Raw genomic sequence first — 21,802 nt, forward strand, 5'->3', positions numbered from 1 at the left:
CAAAGTACTTATATACAACACTGCTCTTTACATATAAACTAATGTTCTTCTCCAACCACTACTATAACACACCAAACACTGCTCCAACTACAATCTGCCATTGCATTGCCACTAAGCCACCGTTACCCTATTCTTTAAAAACACTGTAACACATCTCAAATTCATTGTACCACAAACACAGCCCTTCTCCTATTAAAATAACTGGCACAAAAAACCTAGATATGCATCTTTTATACACACCCATTTTTGCCCGACACCATATCATGTCCCAAACAATACTACTCATAGTGCCTCATTACAGGATTTCTAATAAAAACCCACTGATAGCCGGCATGTTTCCATCAACCTTGTATTACGGTAACCACCACTTGACATCCTGATGCTAACGAAATATCACAATCAGCGTCACTACTCTAAGATCCCATACCCATATAGTCCTATATGACTCCATGGGAATGTGAACCATGAAGTACCGGCACAATTAGTAACAATGCTGGTGCCACAGTATAAAACCTGCCGGTAACGGCCTCGACTCCCAGTAGGTAAGACCTGCCGGGAGTACAGTGCCCCTACCACTAAACACCGGGTAAGCTAGTACAGAAAAGCTGCTGGTAACTTTTTACCGGTACCTTTAATTACAGACTAGCTCATTGATAACAAGACATATAGTCCAATTTTTCTAACAACATACTTTACTACACCATCAATAACCCACATTTATTAACTCTTTTTCCCACCAACTTCTACTACCTTATTAATAATAACAAACTCTCTTACTAAAAGTACTTCACCATTACCACATATATGTACTAAATTTCTTTTGCAATTACAGGAAAAAAGAATATTGAAGAAAACAGCTATTGAAGAAATAACACTATTCACATCCTACAAAATAAGTACATGACTATAGCATGTTCACTGCTCTAATTGTAACAATGTACTTTTACATATATTAGCCTTGAATATTCTGTCCTACTCACCAACATTGTATTTCACTCATACTCATTGTATGTAAAAAAAAACTATTAAATAACTTCCCATCCAAACACTGTTCTTCATTCAGAACACTGCCCACTCCTTCTACCTAACAACACAGCTATCTCCCAACAACTTCTACACCACAATGTACATCCTTATTATTCCATACCCCTATGCACATAAGATTCTAATTCCAAGGCAACAACTTTGAAACTAACATCTCCATATACATCTGTAGTTGTGCCTTGACACCCAATCTTTAATTTCAAATTCACTGTACATTTCTAATATTAACCAGCAGCTGAAATAGCTCAGTTGGGATACCGTTAGACTGAAGATCTAAAGGTCCCTGGTTCGATCCCGGGTTTCGGCATGCCATCCCATTCCAAATCACTAACTAAAGCACACACAGATATGCTTTTTCAACCCGTTCCCATTACATCCACTCAACCCTCAAACCTATGCAGTAAATCACACCATTATAGCAACCACTGTTTTCCTCAAAACATCATAATGTCCCTACTTATACCATCACCACTCCCTTACTCACTAACCCAAGCCTATCACACCTGTAAGTCTTCTTACTCCACAACTTTTATCACACACACACCCAGGCATGATACATGACTAAACATTATACAATTTTCAAACACACACTTTCTTTTTTTCCTCAACAGGCAAAACACAATGCCTACTAAAACGCAACTTCATGGAAAACAAAGAAGAACTAGAGCAGATAAGAATAGAAACAAGACATATAGTCCTCCTCCTCTAAAACAATGTATAGAAAACATTAAAACTAAACGGTTAGTAATCTCACCCAACAAAAGTAACCAGCCATCATTAAAATAACTAACGTCCCTCTTGCAAAATCTAAAAGTAAAAACATATGTACAAACAAACCTGACCAGGATATGAACCTAACACTATATCTACTAATATTAGCTTATCCATAGTCAAGCAATCCCAAAAATTATTTTCATAAAAAACTTCCACTGTTGACTTCTTACCAATCTTATAAAAACAGCTACAAAGTCAGGTTCTACCCTTAAAACTACTGCAGAAAACAAATTCTCTAAGCTCTATTTGGCAGCATATTTCTACTGAAGAGAAAGTTGTTTATATTAATATTAAACAGAATAAAACCAATAACTAAATTAATCGATAAATAAAAAAAAGTGCTTCTAAACTAGCGCAATGTCAGCAGATATATCCTTTTTAAAATTACTGGGTACGGTGAATGGATTCGCACAAGCAGCACATAGACATATTTCAATTCAGTAAAAACACTTTGTTAATGGGACGTTATGGTTAAGTTGCCCTTCTAAAAACCTGTGAAATTCAGTGAAAAAACGTTGTTAAAGGGACGCTATGATTCAAAGTAAAACCGAAAAACCCCTGAAATTCGGCAGTTATGGTAAGATAAGCAACCATAATTTGCGCCGCCACCGTGCACTGCTAACACTAACACCCAGGACATCAAAGATGACATCACAAATGTCATTGATGACATCACTGATGACATCACATGTCTGACTCCCCCTTTTTTCCTTTCCTGACATATCTAGGCCACATGATTTTCTTCAGTAACAGTCAGGAACTAAAAATTGTAAATTACTATATTCGTAGACTTATCCTTCAAGTATGTTCTTAGAATAATTCCCTTAAGGTCCAGTCATATCATATGAAACATATACATAGGAGAAGTCACAACCTTAAAGGACAGCAATCCTTTTTGTGCATTAAAATTATCAGTAGATTTATCAGCACTTTCTGATACTTTTGATGTTTTTTTATTGCTGTACTTTCCCTGTATAAGCTCATATGTTTATATGTTGTACTCACATTATTTTCCTTAGGGTCCAAACACATCATGTGATATATATAGATAGGGTAAGTAACAGCTTTGAAATTCCCTTGTATATATTCATATTTGTATGTGGTGTTGTCTCTTTGTGATTTTTTGTATAATAATGCAATTATGTAGTAAGTGGGTTTTATTACCTACTTATCACAAGTTTCACTGTACGCAAAACTCTAATATGAAAACAGTTATCATTTCAATATTCAACATGGCAAGCTTATGAATATTGCCCCTCCATCATGTATGCTGCACACAATGCCTATGTTTCTACATGAGTACCTTAGTATACTGTATTGAAGTTAATAATAGAATGCTATTTATATCAATGCATAGCTTAATGCACTGATTAGCGCTTGATATTTATTCCAATAATCTTTGACACTTTTTTAATTAACATTACACTAAGAATCCCTTGTACAGACTTTTCATGAAAGGTAAATGCACATGTGATGTCATCAGTGATGTCATCAATGACATTTGTGATGTCATCTTTGATGTCCTGGGTGTTAGTGTTATCAGTGCACGGTGGCAGCGCGAGTTATGGTTGCTTATCTTACCATAACTGCAGAATTTTTCGGTTTTACTTTGAACCATAATGTCCCTTTAACAACGTATTTTTAACTGAATTTCATAGGTTTTTAGTAGGGCAACTTAACCATAACGTCCCTTTAACAAAGTTTTTTTACTGAATTTCATAGGTTTTTAGTAGCGCAACTTAACCATAACGTCTCTTTAACAAAGTTTGTTTACTGAATTTCATAGTTTTTTAGTAGCACAACTTAACAATAATAACTTTGACTTTATGTACATATAATATGGAACATACTGAACCCTTTCTACTGAATTTGACGGTCCGCAGACATGTTTGGACAACAGTACCACCACCTAAAAACTCTGGGGGGTATGTGTAATAGTTATATCATAACATAGGAACATTTAACAAATTCACAAAGCAGCACACATACAAAGTATATGTAGTAATACTTAAAAAATGTTACCCATATATGTAACACACTAACCATTCATGTAAATACAATATGTTTTAAAATGGAATATACCAAAAGAAGATAAAGTGGCTTCCACCATAATTATCTCACAGACGCTCCACAACCAACAGCAAGACCAGACGTATACACTACTGATTACATATCTCACCAGACATAGTAAGTGCACTTCTTTTTACTCATATATTTATAAACTTTCTATATTAGAAAAAAAAACATATTACTTTTTTGTTTTCTCACAGAAATGTGTAGTACTCTCGACTGGCTAGAGGAGCATTTCCCACGAGAGGAAATGTTAGAAAATAGTCCACCTAATGGTACACACTTTACTATATAAACCAATTAATAAATATTATTTTGTATGCATTTAACATATACTTTTTTTTTATTACAGACCATAGAAAAATTCCAAGCATCTCACAACAACAATCAGAGGATATCACTCTACAGCAGATTAATCAAAAAATGGACGACCTTATGCAAAATGTTATGGATTTGTAAAACTTTGTGGAAAATTATGTGAAACCCCCAACAGCACACCATTGTCCAACCTGCACTTGTCTCCCCTCACCTTATCCCACGCAGTTAACCCCAAACCATGTCTTTGGACCAAAGCGTTTCGATGAGATTTCCTTCCCTTCTTCACCTGATCCCAGTTATCTAGAAATACTTAAATCTCCTGTTTTTGTTTCTGTTTCTGCCCCACCTTCCCAGTCATAATTGTATATATATATATGAAATAAAGTTACTTTTCTTATATTGTGTTGGAATTACTTTCAGTTCCTTGTGATAAAACCAATTTAGGTGTCCACGGACCCCGCGGTTGTTCGGAAATGTTCGTAAAGAAACGAAAATGTAACTGTCCTGAGGACACTACATCTGTCCGTAATGTTCTCATGCAAGTTGAAAATGTTCTAAGAACACTCGTAGTGTCCTGAAAAGTTCATAAATAAACGAAAATGGAGGTGTCCTTAAGAACACTATGCCTATTCGTAGTGTTCGATAGCAAACAGAAACTGTTCTAAGAACACTCGTGGTGTCCTGCATTGTTCGTAAATAAACGAAAATAGAGGTGTGCTTGAAACGCTATGTCTTTCCGTATTGTTAGCAAATAAATTAAACTGTGCTAAGAACAAACGGCTGTCCGTAACTGTTTGTTTTACATGTGATGCACTTTTAATTAGTTCAGGACCCGAACACTGTCTGTAGAACATCAACACGCATGCACAAAACAATGTCCGTACATTGGGTGTCCTGCGGACGACCGCTACCTTAGCTAACATGCTTACAAAACAATCATGTGACCGCGCCCACGCTCATCTCGTGCTCTAAATGCGGACACTGGTTGTGTCCCTGACCAGTTTAAAAGTACATTTCCAAGTAATCCACAATATTTCTCATAAAAAAATCACCATACCACAAATCCCACATACTAATCCTAACTTTCCACATAGTTTTTGTGACTTTTTGAACCTTTTTTGATGTTCGATCTGTCTTGCGGACGGCGCGCATGTCTGCGACCCGCGCACAAGCACCCCTATATAAGACCACGCCCTAGAGCGCATTCTCATTGTGTTTCTGACTATTCCACACAGCACACTGCATTTTGCTGCATACTTTGCAGATTTTGAGATTTCCATCTCCAAGCCTATGACAACCATGGCTCGACTATTACCACATGGTGCTGCATCTGCCTCAGCACCACCCACACCCCCTCCACCACTACCATTTCCCCAAGGGCCTGAAGAGGGGAACAGGAGTGAGGATACAGATGAGGAAGAAGAGGATGATGAGAATGAGGTAGTGGAAATCCCTACTACCCGCCGTCGGCGTGAATCTTGGGTGTGGCGGTTGTTTACCGTTTGTGGAAACGGTCCAAAGTCTCATGCGAACCATGTCACCTGTAATGAGTGCAAAATGGTACTCAATCACGGGAAGCATGGTTCGTATAGCTTTGGGACCACTACCATGAAGCGACACCTGCGCTCATTCCACACTGGGGCCATTCGCAAGGTTGTACCTTGCGAGAAGCGTAGTAGGTTGATTGCCTCTACTTCATCCTCCGTTTCTGATCCTGTCACCACAAGGAACACCTCTGTGGGACAGCGTCTTCCTCAAGCTGCCTCACAGGCCATACAGAATTCTGATGACCCTTGCCTTTCGAGGGTCACAGTTGTATGTGTTTACTGTGACACAGTACTCTGCAGGGGGGAGCGACTTCGGAGTGCTTTTGAGACGATCGTCTCAGAGCACCAGAAGACCTGCTCACTACCCAAATAAAACCCACTCTACATCTTCCTCTCTCAGCTCGCCCTTTCTTATCCCTTTGGTTGGTGCCCCCCCTTTACCCTCCTTTCCCTCCTCTCCTAGTGTGTCGTGTATAAAAAAATAAGAAAATACAAAATAACAAAAATCAAAAAAAAAATAAGGCTCTTTTCAGAGCCGCCTTTCACAGTTAAAAAATAGAAGTGAAGATACATAAAGCATAGCCATTTCCATTTCGTGAAAGTCCGCGGAGGGTCCGCGAACATAAAAACAATTGCATTGCTACCCTATTGAAACCAATGCATTTTTCTCTAACAGGAAGTGTTGGCTCTGAAAAGAGCCTTTGGGAGGTGTTTGAATGTAAAACATTTTAACTACGTAAGACGTACTTCAAAACAAATGCTGTATTTCTAAAAAAGGTCGCAATGCATTTTGTAAATTTCTCAGAAAAATCTGATTGCCAGCATAAGTAAGACGGACTCCATCTTTGCGTAAAATGTATGTACTACGAAACAAAATATTTTCATCGTTAAAAGAGGACATGCCAAAATCTCTTACGAAGGCACAAACAGCCTTATTAACATTACCCCCTGCTTTCTCCATTTGTGGAACACATGAGAAAGAACGAAGCCACACTTGTCTCTGCGCAATCCGTGAAAAAATTATTTTAGAGTTTGGAAACATGTCCATTATCTTCTGAAGTCCTTCTTTCATTGCAAATTGCAAAGAAATTCCAGACACATGTCCTAAACTGTTCCCTCCACAATGAATTACAATTATGTCTGGATGTTCCTCTATCTTCGAAGTTGCACAGAGAGGTAGCAAGTCCAACCACTTCATTCCACGCACTCCATGCCAGTGCACTTCCACATGTGGGAATCCAAGATCTATAGATACTCCACAGCTTTCTGCATGCACCTTCAACCAATGAATCCACGAGTCTCCCAAAATCCATACAATCTGTGTTTTGAAACACTCAGCCATAGCTATCTGTTCTTCTCTCTGCAAAAACAATATCTGAGAAAACATCTCCTAGCACAACACACTCACTAAACTTTACTGACCAATCCCTTGCTTCATCCAATCTCATTTCCATACCTCCCCTCCCCAAATTCCCCGGATGTAATACGCGGTGTCCTAGAACTACCGCCATGTCCGCGAACGTATCGTAACATGCACAGCCCTTCTACCATTTCGATTTCACTCTCTGTGCCATTCCCTCATTGGATGTAGCTAAGCAATCACATGACCATCCACCAATCAAATCCAATAACTCTACATGTAACTGCATCATCATAGAGCAGCACTACAAATGTACGGTGTATCTCTCGGAGTACAAGTCTCATACCATTGACAATCACGATCTACGAGAAATACTATACAAATCTCCAATATTTCTACTTGCAGCTTGGTCCATATCCATATACATGAACAGAAAGTACAGGTATGCATATTTTCTACACAGTACATGAACACGTTTTCTAACCGACTTTTACCTTCTATAATCTGAAAAATGAATGGACGATCATTGTTTCATTGTCCTAAAATGACCTGTCACTTACAAACCTTTATATCGTTTAATTTCTTCATGCACACACACAAGCAAATATATATACATACATATAATCACACAAAATAACATGCACACTCTATGATCAAATCTCAAACAATAATATTTGTAAAAAACACATAATTGGTTTTTATTTTTTTCGTTTATATAAGTACTTACATACATTTATATAGGACAAGCAGACTATGACATTCACTCACTGTTACGTGCAAAAGCAGGCTATGACACATAGCTCTCAACTCACACGCTTTTGGCGGGTGTCACCCGCCTTGTAAAGGACTGACTCACCCGCCAAGCCTCCTGCACGCCCATTCATTCCAATTGGCGACTCACCCGCCAAAAACAAAATCAGGTGATTTCACCCGCCTTTGCGACACACATGGTTGAGAGCTATGATGACAATGACTCACTATTACGTGGGAATGCTTAGTTACAAGAATGGTGGTATACGTTGGTAGAATATGAATTCCACAAACCATAGTAAAGATATTTTCTTTCCTACTCTTAGTCATAATTTAGTTTTAATGGTTTTCAGGAAGGCGCTGAGCATTTCAATTTTAAAAAATCTATGTCTAAAATGAAAACAGTGCTATATAGCAACCAAATTTCTTTCTTTTACAATTGCAGTGAAGCCCATTCTCCTGAATAGAAGCAGCCGATTTTGATTTACAAAGAACAACTAAGAAGCAAACTACTCATTTTTGAAAAAAAAGTAAGTAGATTGTTACCATAATATTTGATTTGTCAGTCAAACAAGTTTTTTCGGATTAATAAAAAATCCATTAAACGACAAAAACACTGTAATACACATACAAAATTACGGTTTCATCAAAACTTCTAAATAATTAAGAACCATGAGTATTCATAATGGATAACCTGCAATAAGATCATTGGTCATATAGTTTCATAAATAATGGCCCCATAACAACACTAACAACATCAGTTAAAAGCACAGAATAAACGTTAAATACCAATTGATAAAAACTGTTATAAAATTCATAGTACTAGCTAGCATCACCTTGCAGTTTTAATATGCCCTTTCTGAAGAATATTGCTCTCTTCAAAAACATGAGCAGTGCTCACACTGTGTAGGGTGTTTCGGCACTCAAAAGAAACACGAGAGCTGCCCTGTGAGAACGTATCGCTGTCTTCTTAAGGGCGGGAATCAAGGTCGCTCTACGAATGCCGGCATATCCTGCACAAAAAAACAATAGGTGGGATAGATCCTCGAGGTGGTGGCCACAGATCGGGCAACCCGCCGAGTCGGGAAAGCCTTTCCATTTTTAAGTGTTCCCTTGTAACCAAAGGGAATCAAACCGTGCCCTCGTAATCAGCCACCTGTCTTTTTTGTGCGGACTCCAGGTCAGGTAGGGTTGTATTCCTGTGAGTCTACTGATACTAGTGTGAAATTGTCCAGATCTGTGACCATACTCCTCAAGGATTCTTTTCCTTGCTGCATTCCCAACCAATGCTATTTTATATTGCGCCCCCTCCCTCTTGGTGATTAATGTGGCGGGCAGGAAGAGGGAGCTTAGGTTAACTTCCCCCAAAATTTTCGAAACATATGCAAGCCAGGAAATTCTTTTCCATCCAACTCTATCCAACACAGCTTGAATGATGAAATGGCAAAGAGAGGCATGTTCATTGGCCCATAACCGGACCCAGAATAAAAGTGGAGCCATTGCCCACTGGTCCTCCCAGAACTCCACACCCAGTTCTCTGTGCGTTGCTATTCCAGAGACACTGGCCGGGAGCCCCAGCAGGTTTTTGAAAAATTTGGTCTCCTTTCTTTGTATCTCAGCTGCATTCTGGAGACCCCAAATGGGTGCACCGTACATAGTGATAGCTACGGTTTGTACTCCATAAATCTGAGTGATCACGTCTAGTGGTTGTCTCTTGCACTTGGACATAGATCTATAAATGCCTCCTAGTTGTTGGCTCATCTTCGCAGATTGTTTGGCCACGTGGGCCCCACCATTTAGTGCTTCTGAGAAACTAATTCCCAGGTAGTCAAAAACCTTAACTCTGGGTATAATTTCCCCAACACAGAGCATTGGTTTCATGGGGGCTGGGCGTTTTCTGCCTACACATGCCATTACTGCTGATTTCTTAGTATTTATTTTAAGACCCAAATTATTCATGAAAGTTGATCAGGACCTGTAGAGCCCTAGGCTTTCTTGCAAGAAGGACTGTATCATCCGCGTAAGCCAGTACCGGGAAGCCCCAGCCCCCCAGAACCAAGAAATCCAACAAAATGTCGATAAGGTCCTGGGAAAGGCCATTGATGTAGAGACAGAAGCAAATGGGGGCCAACACACAGCCCTGTCTTACACCACACCACACCTGGAAGCAGGCCGTACAATGCCCCCCTGGACCACTATGCACACATGCCTGATTATCTGTGTGTAAGTCGACCAACACCCGCAGGATATCCCCAGGGCAATCTAGGGACCCGAGCAGAGCCCAGAGTTTTGCTCTGTCCACTTTATCAAATGCTGTGCTCAGGTCCATGAAGGCCAGATAAACTGCCTCACCCCAGCTAAAGACTGATTTAGCCACTAGAAGATATAGGTTGAGGCTCTGTTCCATCGTGCCCACTGCTGGGCGAAACCCAAATTGAATGTCAGAGAGGATAGAGTATTCATCAATCCAGGTTTCAATTCGGGCCAACAAAATTCTTCCAAAAATGTTGAAGTAGGAGTCCAACAAGGATATTGGCCTATATGCGCCAGGGCTGGACATGTCCCCCTTTTTGAAGATTGGGAAGATTATAGCCTTTTTCCAAGAGGGAGGATACTTCCCTGATTGTAGGCAAGCATTAAACACCACCGTTAAGAGTGGGGCCCACAAATCTACCGGATGTTGAAATAGGACAGAGGGAATCATGTCAGGGCCCGGGGCTCTATTATGAGCTTGAAGCTTAATGCCCTTTTCTATCTCCTCCACCTCAAATTTCAGGCAAGGCCCGACAAAGTCTATATGGGCCTGTGTACTTGTTGACCCAAACAAGCTCCCAAACTGAGTTAACCAGGCTCCATCTTCCACGTGGGTGCCACTACCCACATTGGACCAACAGCTCTCCGGCCCACTTTTTACAAAGGCCCAAAAGGCCTTCTGGTCCCCTCTCAAAGCAGCACTCAGAAAACCTTCCCAAGCTGACCTTTCGATCTCCAATTTCCTTCTCTTTAGCTCGTGATTATATGCCTTCCTAGTTAGGGCAATCACAGATCTGCTGCTCGAAGCATCCTTGAGTGTCAGCAGCAGACTTTTCTTCGCCCTTGCAGGCCTCGTCAAACCACCCTCTCTTCAATACCTTCCCCGTAGCCCTTGCAGCTATAGTGAATTTGGTAGTGAGAGCATCTGACAGTTCTACGAATTTCTCAACTACACTCCTTGCAGGTAAGTGGTCACCCAAAATGTCCATCAGAAGGGGCTCGTTCTCACTAATTGTTGTAAAGTGTAGCTCTTCTTCTAGGATTGTCTCCCATTTAATTCTTCTCAAGCCAGTAGGTACTCCCAGCAATGGGCTAGGGGCTATATCCTTTGTAACCCCTTCCCCCAACAAGCCCTTGAATGACAGACAGATGGGAAAATGGTCGCTATTGAGATCTGCCATCACCTCAAAACTTACAGTATGTTCCCATAGGTTCACCGAAATACAAAAATAGTCTATTGTAGAGCTGCCTCGATGATTGTTGAAGGTTACCTCACCTGGAATATCTGGTGCTAAGCGGCCATTGACTATGCGAAAGCCCCATTCCAACAACCATAGGCCAAACTGTAGGCCTTTTTGGCACGTTCTCTCATCCCTCATACGCCTGGGTGAGATATTCTCCAGCATGTCCTCCTGAGGGTCCAAAATATCCCTGACTGCTCCCCCACCCATTTTGAGGTCCCCCCCAAACATAGGAGATTGGTTCTTTCCTGCCCTTGTGCAGTAGGTCCTCTATGAACCTCTTAACCTTGATTAATCTATCAAGATCAGAGATATGGGGGCTATTATAAAAGTTGATAATACAAACTTCAACCCCCTTTTCGGCCGATAACGGCACCACCTGCACAAAGTCCAGCCCTGTCGGGATCACCTCAGACCTACACTTGATGGAAGCCTTAATCAGAATGCACAAACCACCATAATGTCTGCCTCTCAGATTTTTCTTCGCCGGGATACCAAAAGAAATAAAACCATCAAGGTGTGGGGGTTCTATGGCCCAGGTTTCTTGGAGTAGGATCACTGAGTTTGATTGCAAAAGCTCTATGACTGGCCCCATGTTCATCTTCCAAATTGACCCCGCAAAGTTCCACAAGCACAGTCGAAACTCTGAGCTCTTACTTGGGGAGCCTCCACCGGGTACAGATGGCGTTTGCAAGTCTGCACTGTCCTCAACCACAGCCTCTTGTCAATCTACATCCTCACAGGACGTTAGGATCTCATAAGGATTGTCTAGTGGCAGGGAGGCCACGTCGTTCCTCTCCGTGGCATTACGCTGTCTCTTATTCATGGGGATGGTACTCCAGCCGGCGAACGGTAAATTGGTTAAACCCGGCCGACCTGGGGCAGTATTCCTCTCTACATGACCCCTACCACTCCTATTGGCCATTGACTGGTTACGCGCCACCTGCCCCACACTCTGGACATAAAAATAGTCCAGGGGTAAAAGTTTACTTACCAATTTATTACCATTGGGCTTAAGGCCCCGGGCTAAATTGGTGTTCAAAAGGTAGTCAGTTATCTGTGAGTCAGAAAAGGTTACCACCACGCAATCCCCATTCAGGTGCTTGGGCCTATTCAACCCACTCGCCTTGCCATGCGGATAATTTTGGGGTCTATCTTGGGCCCCATTAAGTTCGAATTTATCCAGTGGGATGCTTTATTGATCAGGGAAAGTGTTGATTCAAAACTCCCCGTAGGGAGCCCAGGTAATCCGGTAATAATCCCAACAAAGGGGACCGCTTCCGGTGGTAAATTCAGGGTAATAGCATTCCCCTGTCCACTCCCAAACCCCTGTGCAGGTGTACTTTCTGTCTGGTTACTTGCCATTGTGTCCCTTCCAGACCCACTCACCCCCTCTTGTTCTACTCGGACAACCTCCCGTTCCACTAAAACGACAACATCAGCTTGTCTGTCTTTTGTGTCAGTGGCCTTGGCACTAGAAGAATCGCCACCAGTTGGGGATACAATTAAGGGGCACTGACAGTGCCTGTCAGCTGCTCCCCTTTCCTCAACAATGCTGACCAAGTCACACAGTTTAAGGGAGACTGCTCTAATTGAATCATCCATAATTGCCAGGGTGTTTATAACCCCCTCTTTTAGCGCTCTCAGGGAGGTCAGCAACAGCTGCAGGGGTCTCAGTTTTTCGTCCAATAAAGCCTCCAGCCATTCTTTGTCCCCCTCACTGGCTGTGGAGCTATCCAATGGCGTGGCCTCCCTGACCTCATAGGCTGTAGTGTTTATCCCGTGCGCCCCCTCCCTGGGAGGCTGGGGAGGCAGTGACCCCTGGGTTATCCCCCCACCATTATTAACCCCAAATTCAACACCACCCGCCAACGAGAGGCCAAGACCTTTGTCTGTTGCCCCCACACACTCAATAGCCGATCCCTCTATCCGAGGAGCAAACTCTCTAGAGGCTGCCTCGGCTGCATTCATGCAGTTTACTATTTTGTTGGCCATAACATCCATTTAAGAGTCCAGGGATCTTTGTGATGGATTGGGGGCTGGTTTGGCTGCTTTAGGACCGGAATTGGGAAGTGATTTTGCAGTTTTTGTGGGTTTCTTCGGCCATTTCCCCACGACCCCCCTGTCCCCTGCTTTTCTCTTCCCCATATGGGTTGTGGGGGTTATACTCAGAGGCCCAGACTCCAACTTGGCCGACTTGACCAGGATAGCTAGGAACAATTGGAGGTCGAAATCACAAAACGTGGCAGAAGACTCGCAATATATGGCTGTTAATTAGATACCCTGCACCATCAGTGTGGTGACCCAAAGCACACTGGATGGCTCGCCTGGGGAAAAAAGACCTTTAGGGGGAGGAAATGGGGAGAGAAATATCTCGCAGCCCCCTCACAGCCCCCTCCTTTGTTCGACTTTACTGACTGGCTATTTTGCTAGCACTGTATTAAAAATATTAGCATGTTTAAAAAAAAGGTAAAAATGATAATCATACAGAAATTTTAAAATTAGTGCAGGTTAATCAAATTTCGGTTATTGGAAATGTTCGTGTCGCATATAAGTCCAAGTCTAGGGTATGGATGTAAAAGAACCAATGTCTATGGGAAGAAAAAAAAAACAACTGTACAACTACAACAGTCCAACAGCAGGTTCCAGCAAAGGGCTGAGCTGGGCCAAGCTAAGCCAAAGGCTGGAGAGCGGGGAACGCCCTGCAGCTTAAGGATATGCCAGAGTCCGACTCTCCCCCCCAAACCTCTGGCGTTCCTTAAGAGTTGCCTTAAGAGTTGCCGAGCTGCCTGGCAAAGAGAATAGAACACCTTACTGCCGATAGGCCTCACACGCAGGCTTCACTCCCACGCTGGCTGGCTGACTGGATAACACGGGAATCCAATAGTGTCCGGGTATGTCCGGGTATGTCCGCGGAGGCAGTGTGCTCTAAACCTCCTCCACGCCTCCACAGCACACACGACACAACACGCCGAATGCGAAGGACGCAAAGGACTCCGACGGACTCTGCGCGCTCCGCGCTAACAGGGGATTATGAATCCTCAGAGCCCGCCTCCAGCCTCCATCCGAACAGCTTCACAGCTCTTCTCTCTCACGCAGGGTCCCAAGGACGCAAAGGACTCCGACGGACTCCGCGCGCTCTGCGCTAACAGGGGATTATGAATCCTCAGAGCCCACCTCCAGCCTCCATCCGAAGGTTAACCCCTTCACAGCTTCACAGCTCTTCTCTCTCACGCAGGGTCCCAAGGACGCAAAGGACTCCGACAGACAGTACGGTGCATTCATGGTATTTCTGTGCCTAAAAATAGAGATTCTGCACCATTCTGACCAAAAATCCCCCCGTCTTAAACAGTGATCTCCTGTCAGAATGGCCCTCAAATTCCTATTTTTCGACACACAAATTACCCAACTCAGCCGCTAGAATGTAGATGTTGTAGAACAAACAACTGTTTTAATTGTATAGCTTTACCTATATTATTTATTCTTCTCCACACCACCGGCTTACTTTTTTCTGTCATCTGAACCCCAGTTTAGTAACACATGAATTGAAGAATACCCATTCCTAGTAGTTCAACTTCCCAATTCACAATCACACACCATTACATACATCTTTATCATCTTACTCAAACAATCATGCACACAACACACATGCATTGCAGAATACCCCAACCCATACCTTCTGTATTTTTTTCAACAGACGCTAAAGAATGCCCACCAAAAAGCAACTCTGTAGAAAGGGACACAGAAGTAGAGCAAATTAAAAGAACATTCTCCAACATAAACACCCATCTATAGCAGAATTTGTAAAAAAAATGTTGAAACACAACAGCTAATACAGTCATGTTGTGAAACAGAAGAAGTTTCTAGTGCAAAAACTTTGCCTCCTCTATCACAAAGTAAAACGACCCAAAAAACTATTAACAGAAAATCAACTATCAATACAAATAAAACGTCTTCTATAAATCTTGATATAGTACAAAGTAAGCATACCAAGAAAAGTATATTAGCCAAAATGTTCTGTCACAAAGTCCTTCAAAATCTGATAAAAACAGCAGAGAAACCAGGTTCAACACTTCAAACCTATCGTAGGAAAGTAATCTTGGAAGCGTTGATAGACAGTGCAATTCTTCTCAAAAGAAACATATTTATTGTTGTGTTAAACTGAATTAAACCACTAACAAAACTAATAACTACATTTCAAAAAAGACTTCTCAATAAACGAAATGTGAACAGAAATAACTTCTTAAATATCTGTGGAGGTGAATGGAGTCACACTACAAGCACAGAACCATACTTTAATGAAGAAGCGTACAAACAAAAGCAAACAAATACAATTGCCATACATAGCAGTGGTCGAGGTTATGAAAAAGTTAATAATACCATAATGGAACAAGAAGTACTCCTTACAAAAATATGCCCTGAAAACTTAGATTTACCCCTCCATTCGACTGAATCAGAACATCTAATTTACACATGGCCATGCACGTCAATGTGTAACATTCCCAAAAAAATGTTCAAATCTTTACGCCTATTCCTCAATCAATATGTGAAAAGCAAAGACAAAATAAAAATTAAAATACTGCAAAATATGGATGCTTGTCCAGTACGCAAGCACACAGGACTGCAAGGACATTCATTGGCCTGCATATCAGGACCTACTTGCAAAACAACCTTCCATGATATCAAAAGGATATCAACACATCATGCAAGTATAAGAAATCTAGTTTATAAACTGTATTATGCAAAAAGTCCTGCTTTAGCACTAGCCAATTTAAATAACATTCTTCTACATGGTACACCAAAAGACCTACTAGAAGAAATCGAGTATATACAGAAAAAATATTTTTGAAATGAAACCCACTTACAAGATGAATTAGCTGTCAACCAATTTTGTAACAAATCTGCACATGGCAACCTTTCACTACACACATACAAAAAAGAAATACAAAAATTTCAAAGCACTTCAGCCGAAGTACCAAACCACCTGTGTGTATGTTGCCGCACAACGTATTATAAAAGTAACACAAAAACTATAGACCTTTCATACAAAATAGAAGACAATGAAGATTCTAAATGGTTTGAATTAGCTCTCTACCTTATAGCAGAAAACAAACACGAAATAACTGACCCATAATACTTTGCAGTTACTGCACTACCAAACTTGACAACAACCAAACTCCTTCACATGCTATCACAAATAACTTGGAATTACATCCACTACCAAAACTCCTTCAACAACTTAATTTATATGAGAGCATCAAAATTCAAACAGTTCATCCATTTCAAGCAATAATACGCCTTCAACCAAAAACTGCAAAATTACCTCCCTCTGAATTAGTGAAAGGTATTCGTGGAAAAGTAGTGCATTTACCATTAGATCTAAAAGAAAATCTGCACACTCTAGGAGTGCAACGTCCAATGCAACAATCTTTAATTATCTTGGTAAATGGAGTAACTACAAAAAACAAAAAAAATTGGCAACAACTGGTAGATTTACATAAAGTTAGAGAAGCCCTGCAATATCTCAAAGAGAATAATGATTATTACAAAGAAATTAATATCGAAGAAAACTTGAAAGATACAACTGAAATAATTCAAGAGACACAAGAAGCTGGTCAATTTGAGCTCCTAGATCCTGCTACAATATCACACACTTTAGACCATTATACAAATCACCCATTGCACTCTAATGACACCATAGAAGATGCACTGGAAACGTACAAAATGCATCAAACAAAAGGATCACCAATCAGCATATGGGAAAAAAGTATAGAAGCACGTGCTTTTCCTCTACTCTTTCCTACTGGCAAAGGAGGAAGATACGATGATAGACCTGTTCAAATATCAGCATCAGAATATCGCTCATTACGAATGTATTCTGAAGATCCCAGATTTCGACAAAATGTGGAATACATATTCCACCTACTCTTTGAAAGTGAACTAGCAACTTTATGTTACGGAGTTGCACACATATTAAAATCAGGATCACACTTTCAAAATATGACAGCCACACAATTATTACAAAAAGTTCAACAAAAAGATGAGGTTTTACAGGCAAATCTTACAAATCTATTAGCAAATATGTGAGGTACTAAAGAGTACTGGTTTTGACGCCATGGAGATGTACGTTGTATGATCAGAAACCTTGGCCCACCCACATGGTTTGTTACATTAAGTTGCGCAGAATATGCATGGGAAGATTTACATGCTTTCCTACGCATATCAAACGAAAACAAAACAAACATAGATATACTAACACCTGGAGAACTTTGTTCTCAGGATCCTGTTAATGTTTCTAGATATTTTCACCATCACTTCATTGCTATGCTACATTTTATTTGTAATAAAACTGTTCCTCCCCTTGGAGAAGTGCAACACTTCTTTTGGAGAAAAGAATACCAAACCAGAGGAGCGCCAAATGTCCGCATGCTTTTATGGATTAAAGATGCTCCTAAATTTGGTCAAGACAGTGATGCCACTGTTTTACAGTTTATTGGAAAATATGTCACTTGTGAAATTCCGTCAGAATCCACAAATAGTGATCTTCATGCAAAAATCTTACAATTCCAAAGACACAAATGTGGCAAATATTGTTGTCGCAAATACAAAAACAAAGGGAAATACTACACCAAATGCCGATTTGGTTTCCCTAGACCAGTTACAAATACAGGTCAAGTGAACAACCTCATGTCTTCAGTTAGACATAGTGTTAAAGGTAAGTTACCTAAAAATACATATTGCATAAAAAGAAAAGAAGAAGAAAAATATATCAATGATTACAATGCAATCATTGCCCATTTGTGGAATGCAAACATAAATGTGCAGTACATTGCAGACAATTCTACTGCATTTGCACGATATGTCACAGCATACTTAACCAAATCAGAAAAGACAGAGCTCCAAGACCTCTGGAATGACCTGTCATCAGATAAAACAGTGTCTCAGAAATTATACAGCTTGGGCATAACAATGCTGTCCCATAGAGAATGTGGATCCTATGAAGCAGCTGATCGATTAACTGGTACTCAATTGTATGGTAAATCTGCAAATATAGTATGGCTAAGTCTTGGTCCAGCTAAATCTAGAAAAAGAGATCTAAAATCATACGAAGATGTAGAAACAATAGCCAAACATGATCCCAACAGCCAAGACATTTTAAAAAATAATTTATTGAACACATACTACCCAAACAGGAGTACCACTTTGGAAACAATGTGTTTATAGCACATAGCCCAAAACTACACATATAAAAATAATATAAAACCTGATGAGCAAAACCGTAAATACAAAGTGACAAACTGTGATGGCAGCTTAGTAAAACTCACCAAACCAAATTTAATTAATCATATCAAATTGTCATTAAAGACTCCTCAACATAAATAAATATATTACATGTCCCTGCTACAACTCTTCAAACCATGGAGAAAAGAAGAAGAAATACTAGATACCTATGACTCATATGAAGACGCTTTCAAAGCCAATGAAAGCAGTATAACTGATGTAAACTTTGCACAGTACAAAACAATGTTGCACAATGAAGAGCAACACGAAGAGTAACTCCAGGCCCAACTAGATAAGGACACTCCTGACAGTAGTCAACCTTCTGTCACAGGAAGCCAAGAACCACTGGGAGAACCACTCATAACAAATGAGGCAGAATTAGCTATGATAGAAGTAGAAAACACCATGTGTAACTATGAAGATAAAGAAAACTTAACTACACTACAATCAAACCTAAACAAAGAGCAACGTAGCATTTTTCAAGAAATAACAAAAGAAATTGCACATGGTGTGCAGCATGAAAACAAAGAATGCACCTGCCAAAATTACAAACCTATACTATTGTATGTCAGTGGTGAAGCTGGTTCTGGCAAAACATTCCTAATCAAAATCATCAGTAAGTTCCTTCAACAATTGACAAAAAACAAACTGTCAGCTGTTGTCACTGCCCCCAAAGGTTTAGCTGCCTACAACATAGGTGGTGTCACTTTACACCGATTACTACTCCTGCCAGTAGAACACCAAAACAAGTTAGATTTTTACAAACTTTCTGCAGAAGCTGCAATGGAAGTATGCAGAGTATTGAAATAAATGAAAATGATACTAATAGATGAAGAGAGCATGGTGTCCAACCTAATGTTAGCTTTGATTCACCTCAGATTACAAGAAGTACTCAAAACAAACTATGAAGAGCTCTTTGCAGGAAAACACATCATTGTTTTCGGAGATCTTCTTCAATTGTACACCTGTAAAAGGTGAGCCTATTTTTAAAACATTAGGACACAAACTCTGCCGTAAAACTGCTGGCAGCATTGGAAATGTCAACCTTTGGCAACATTTCCAATACAGAGAATTAACAGAAAACATGTGCCAATCTGCAGATCTCACTTATGGCAACATCTTAAAAAGTATCAGAGTTGGCATACTTTCTAGAGAAGCAGAAGCAATATTGAAAACCCGGCACATTCATGCACTTTATGGTGATAATGCAGGTGCTACAGATGTTATGGAACAATTAGCCCACAAAAATGTAAATTGTATGGCCTTAATTCCAACTCTTACAAGTTGTTTCAAATTCAATGAAATAATGTTAAGCAAAGAAATGCAACCAATTATGGAAATTTGCGCCACAGACAAATTAGATGTACATGGAATGACACTACCCATGTGTGACCAAGCCACAACAAGACTAAATAGTTTAGAAAAATCAATCTCAAACACAGCAGGCTTGGAAAAGATATTACAATTATCCTTAAATTGCAGAGTAATGCTTAAACGTAACCTTGATGTGGACCAAAACTAGTTAATGGAGCACTGGGTACAGTTGTTGGCTTTCAAACATACCCACGTGACAACAAAATTCAGTTTGTCAATATTATCTTTGACAAACTTTCAGAAGTAAAAAGAATAGGACGCTCAACAGCTCGATTCCTTCTCTTCAAAGACATGTATGTACGCAGAGAACAATTTTCTCTAATCTTACATACGCAGTCACCATTCATAAATCACAAGGTCTTACTCTAGACAAAGCAATGATAGACATTGGTAACACAGTCTTTAAAGAAGTTATGAGCTACGTAGCACTGTCACGCCTACGTACAATTGACGGTCTATTTCTAATAAACTTTGATGCAAGTAAAGTAAACGCTGATATTCCTTGCATTTTAGAATACAATAGACTTCGTTCACTATACACCCCCCATCTACAAACATATCCTGTTCCACAAAAAGGAAAATGTTCAAAAAGAAAACTAAATCAAACAGAAATGCAACAGGATGTCACTGCAAATCCTCCAAAGAGACTAAAAGAAACTAAAACTTCATCAAGTACCACAAGCAAAAAAGAACCAATTAGGGAAAGTAAACCAAGTACTTCGTCAAAGAAGGAAGACAAACTAAACAAAAATCACTCAGATACAGAATTACCTGGTCCATTTAAACTTATAAATGAAATAGGTGTAAGTTGCTACGCAAATGTAGCAATCAATATTCTATTTCAAATACCAGCAATTGTTGACAACATTTACTTACACTTTAGAGACCCATTGTGTATGCAAATGTTAGTACTTCATAGAAACTCAAAAAACAATCCTGACACCCCGTATACTGTTCATGGAATAAGGCAAGAATTGGACTACTGTGCTGGAATGGTGAAATTCACTATAAACTCACAGGAAGATCCACAAGAATTTCTAATGTACGTACTATTAGTACTGGAAAACAAAAACATACCTATAAATGAAATCTTCCAGATTTCATACATGTGGAAACATACATGCACTCTCTGCAACAATGTGACACAAGAACAAATCCCCAATGAACGCTTTGTCTATATATCAATACCTAATTGTGAATCCGTTCCATTTCAGCAACTTGTACAAAATGCAAACCACGGTATATTATGTTCTACCTGCAATTCGGATAATCGCTCCACATTACTAATACAAACACATAGTAAATACGTAATACTAATGCTTCTACGTTACAATGCAGATGGTACGAAAAACAACTGCAAGCTGACTGGATTCACACATGGTCAAATATCACTTGGTAGGAAAACCTTCACAACAATAGGTATAATCTACCACGCAGGAGCCACAACCAACTCAGGGCACTACACTGCATATATAAAAAAAAATGTGGATGGTTTGAATGTAATGATAGTACCATTACTCTAAAGCAGAGATTACCAGCTAATCTTACAAACGCGTATTTAATGTTCATAAAACCAAAATTTGATAACTGAACTGTACTTAAACCTTAAGTACACTTGTAGTAAAAAAATATAAACTGTCACAATATTTCAAAATCTATCTAAATGCCCAAAGATTCTACAACTAATCAGATAAATTAATACCACTCAAATAGAGCAAAAAATAGACAGTTAGAATACGCCAATTGGTATATAACTGTCCCAAAATTTACAAATATGCAACAGATAAATC

General features: G+C 40.0%; 1 non-coding gene across 1 annotated transcript; it reads left to right on the plus strand.

The window, feature by feature from the left end:
* Positions 1-1,278: 1,278 nt before the first annotated feature.
* On the plus strand, positions 1,279-1,351 carry TRNAF-GAA (transfer RNA phenylalanine (anticodon GAA)). Its single transcript has one exon. It is a non-coding gene; the product is annotated as a tRNA-Phe (tRNA).
* The last annotated feature ends 20,451 nt before the right edge of the window (positions 1,352-21,802 follow it).

This window comes from Ambystoma mexicanum, chromosome 12 (genome assembly GCF_040938575.1).
Source record: "Ambystoma mexicanum isolate Mex_15411 chromosome 12, UKY_AmexF1_1, whole genome shotgun sequence".
NCBI classification, from domain to species: Eukaryota; Metazoa; Chordata; class Amphibia; order Caudata; family Ambystomatidae; genus Ambystoma; species Ambystoma mexicanum.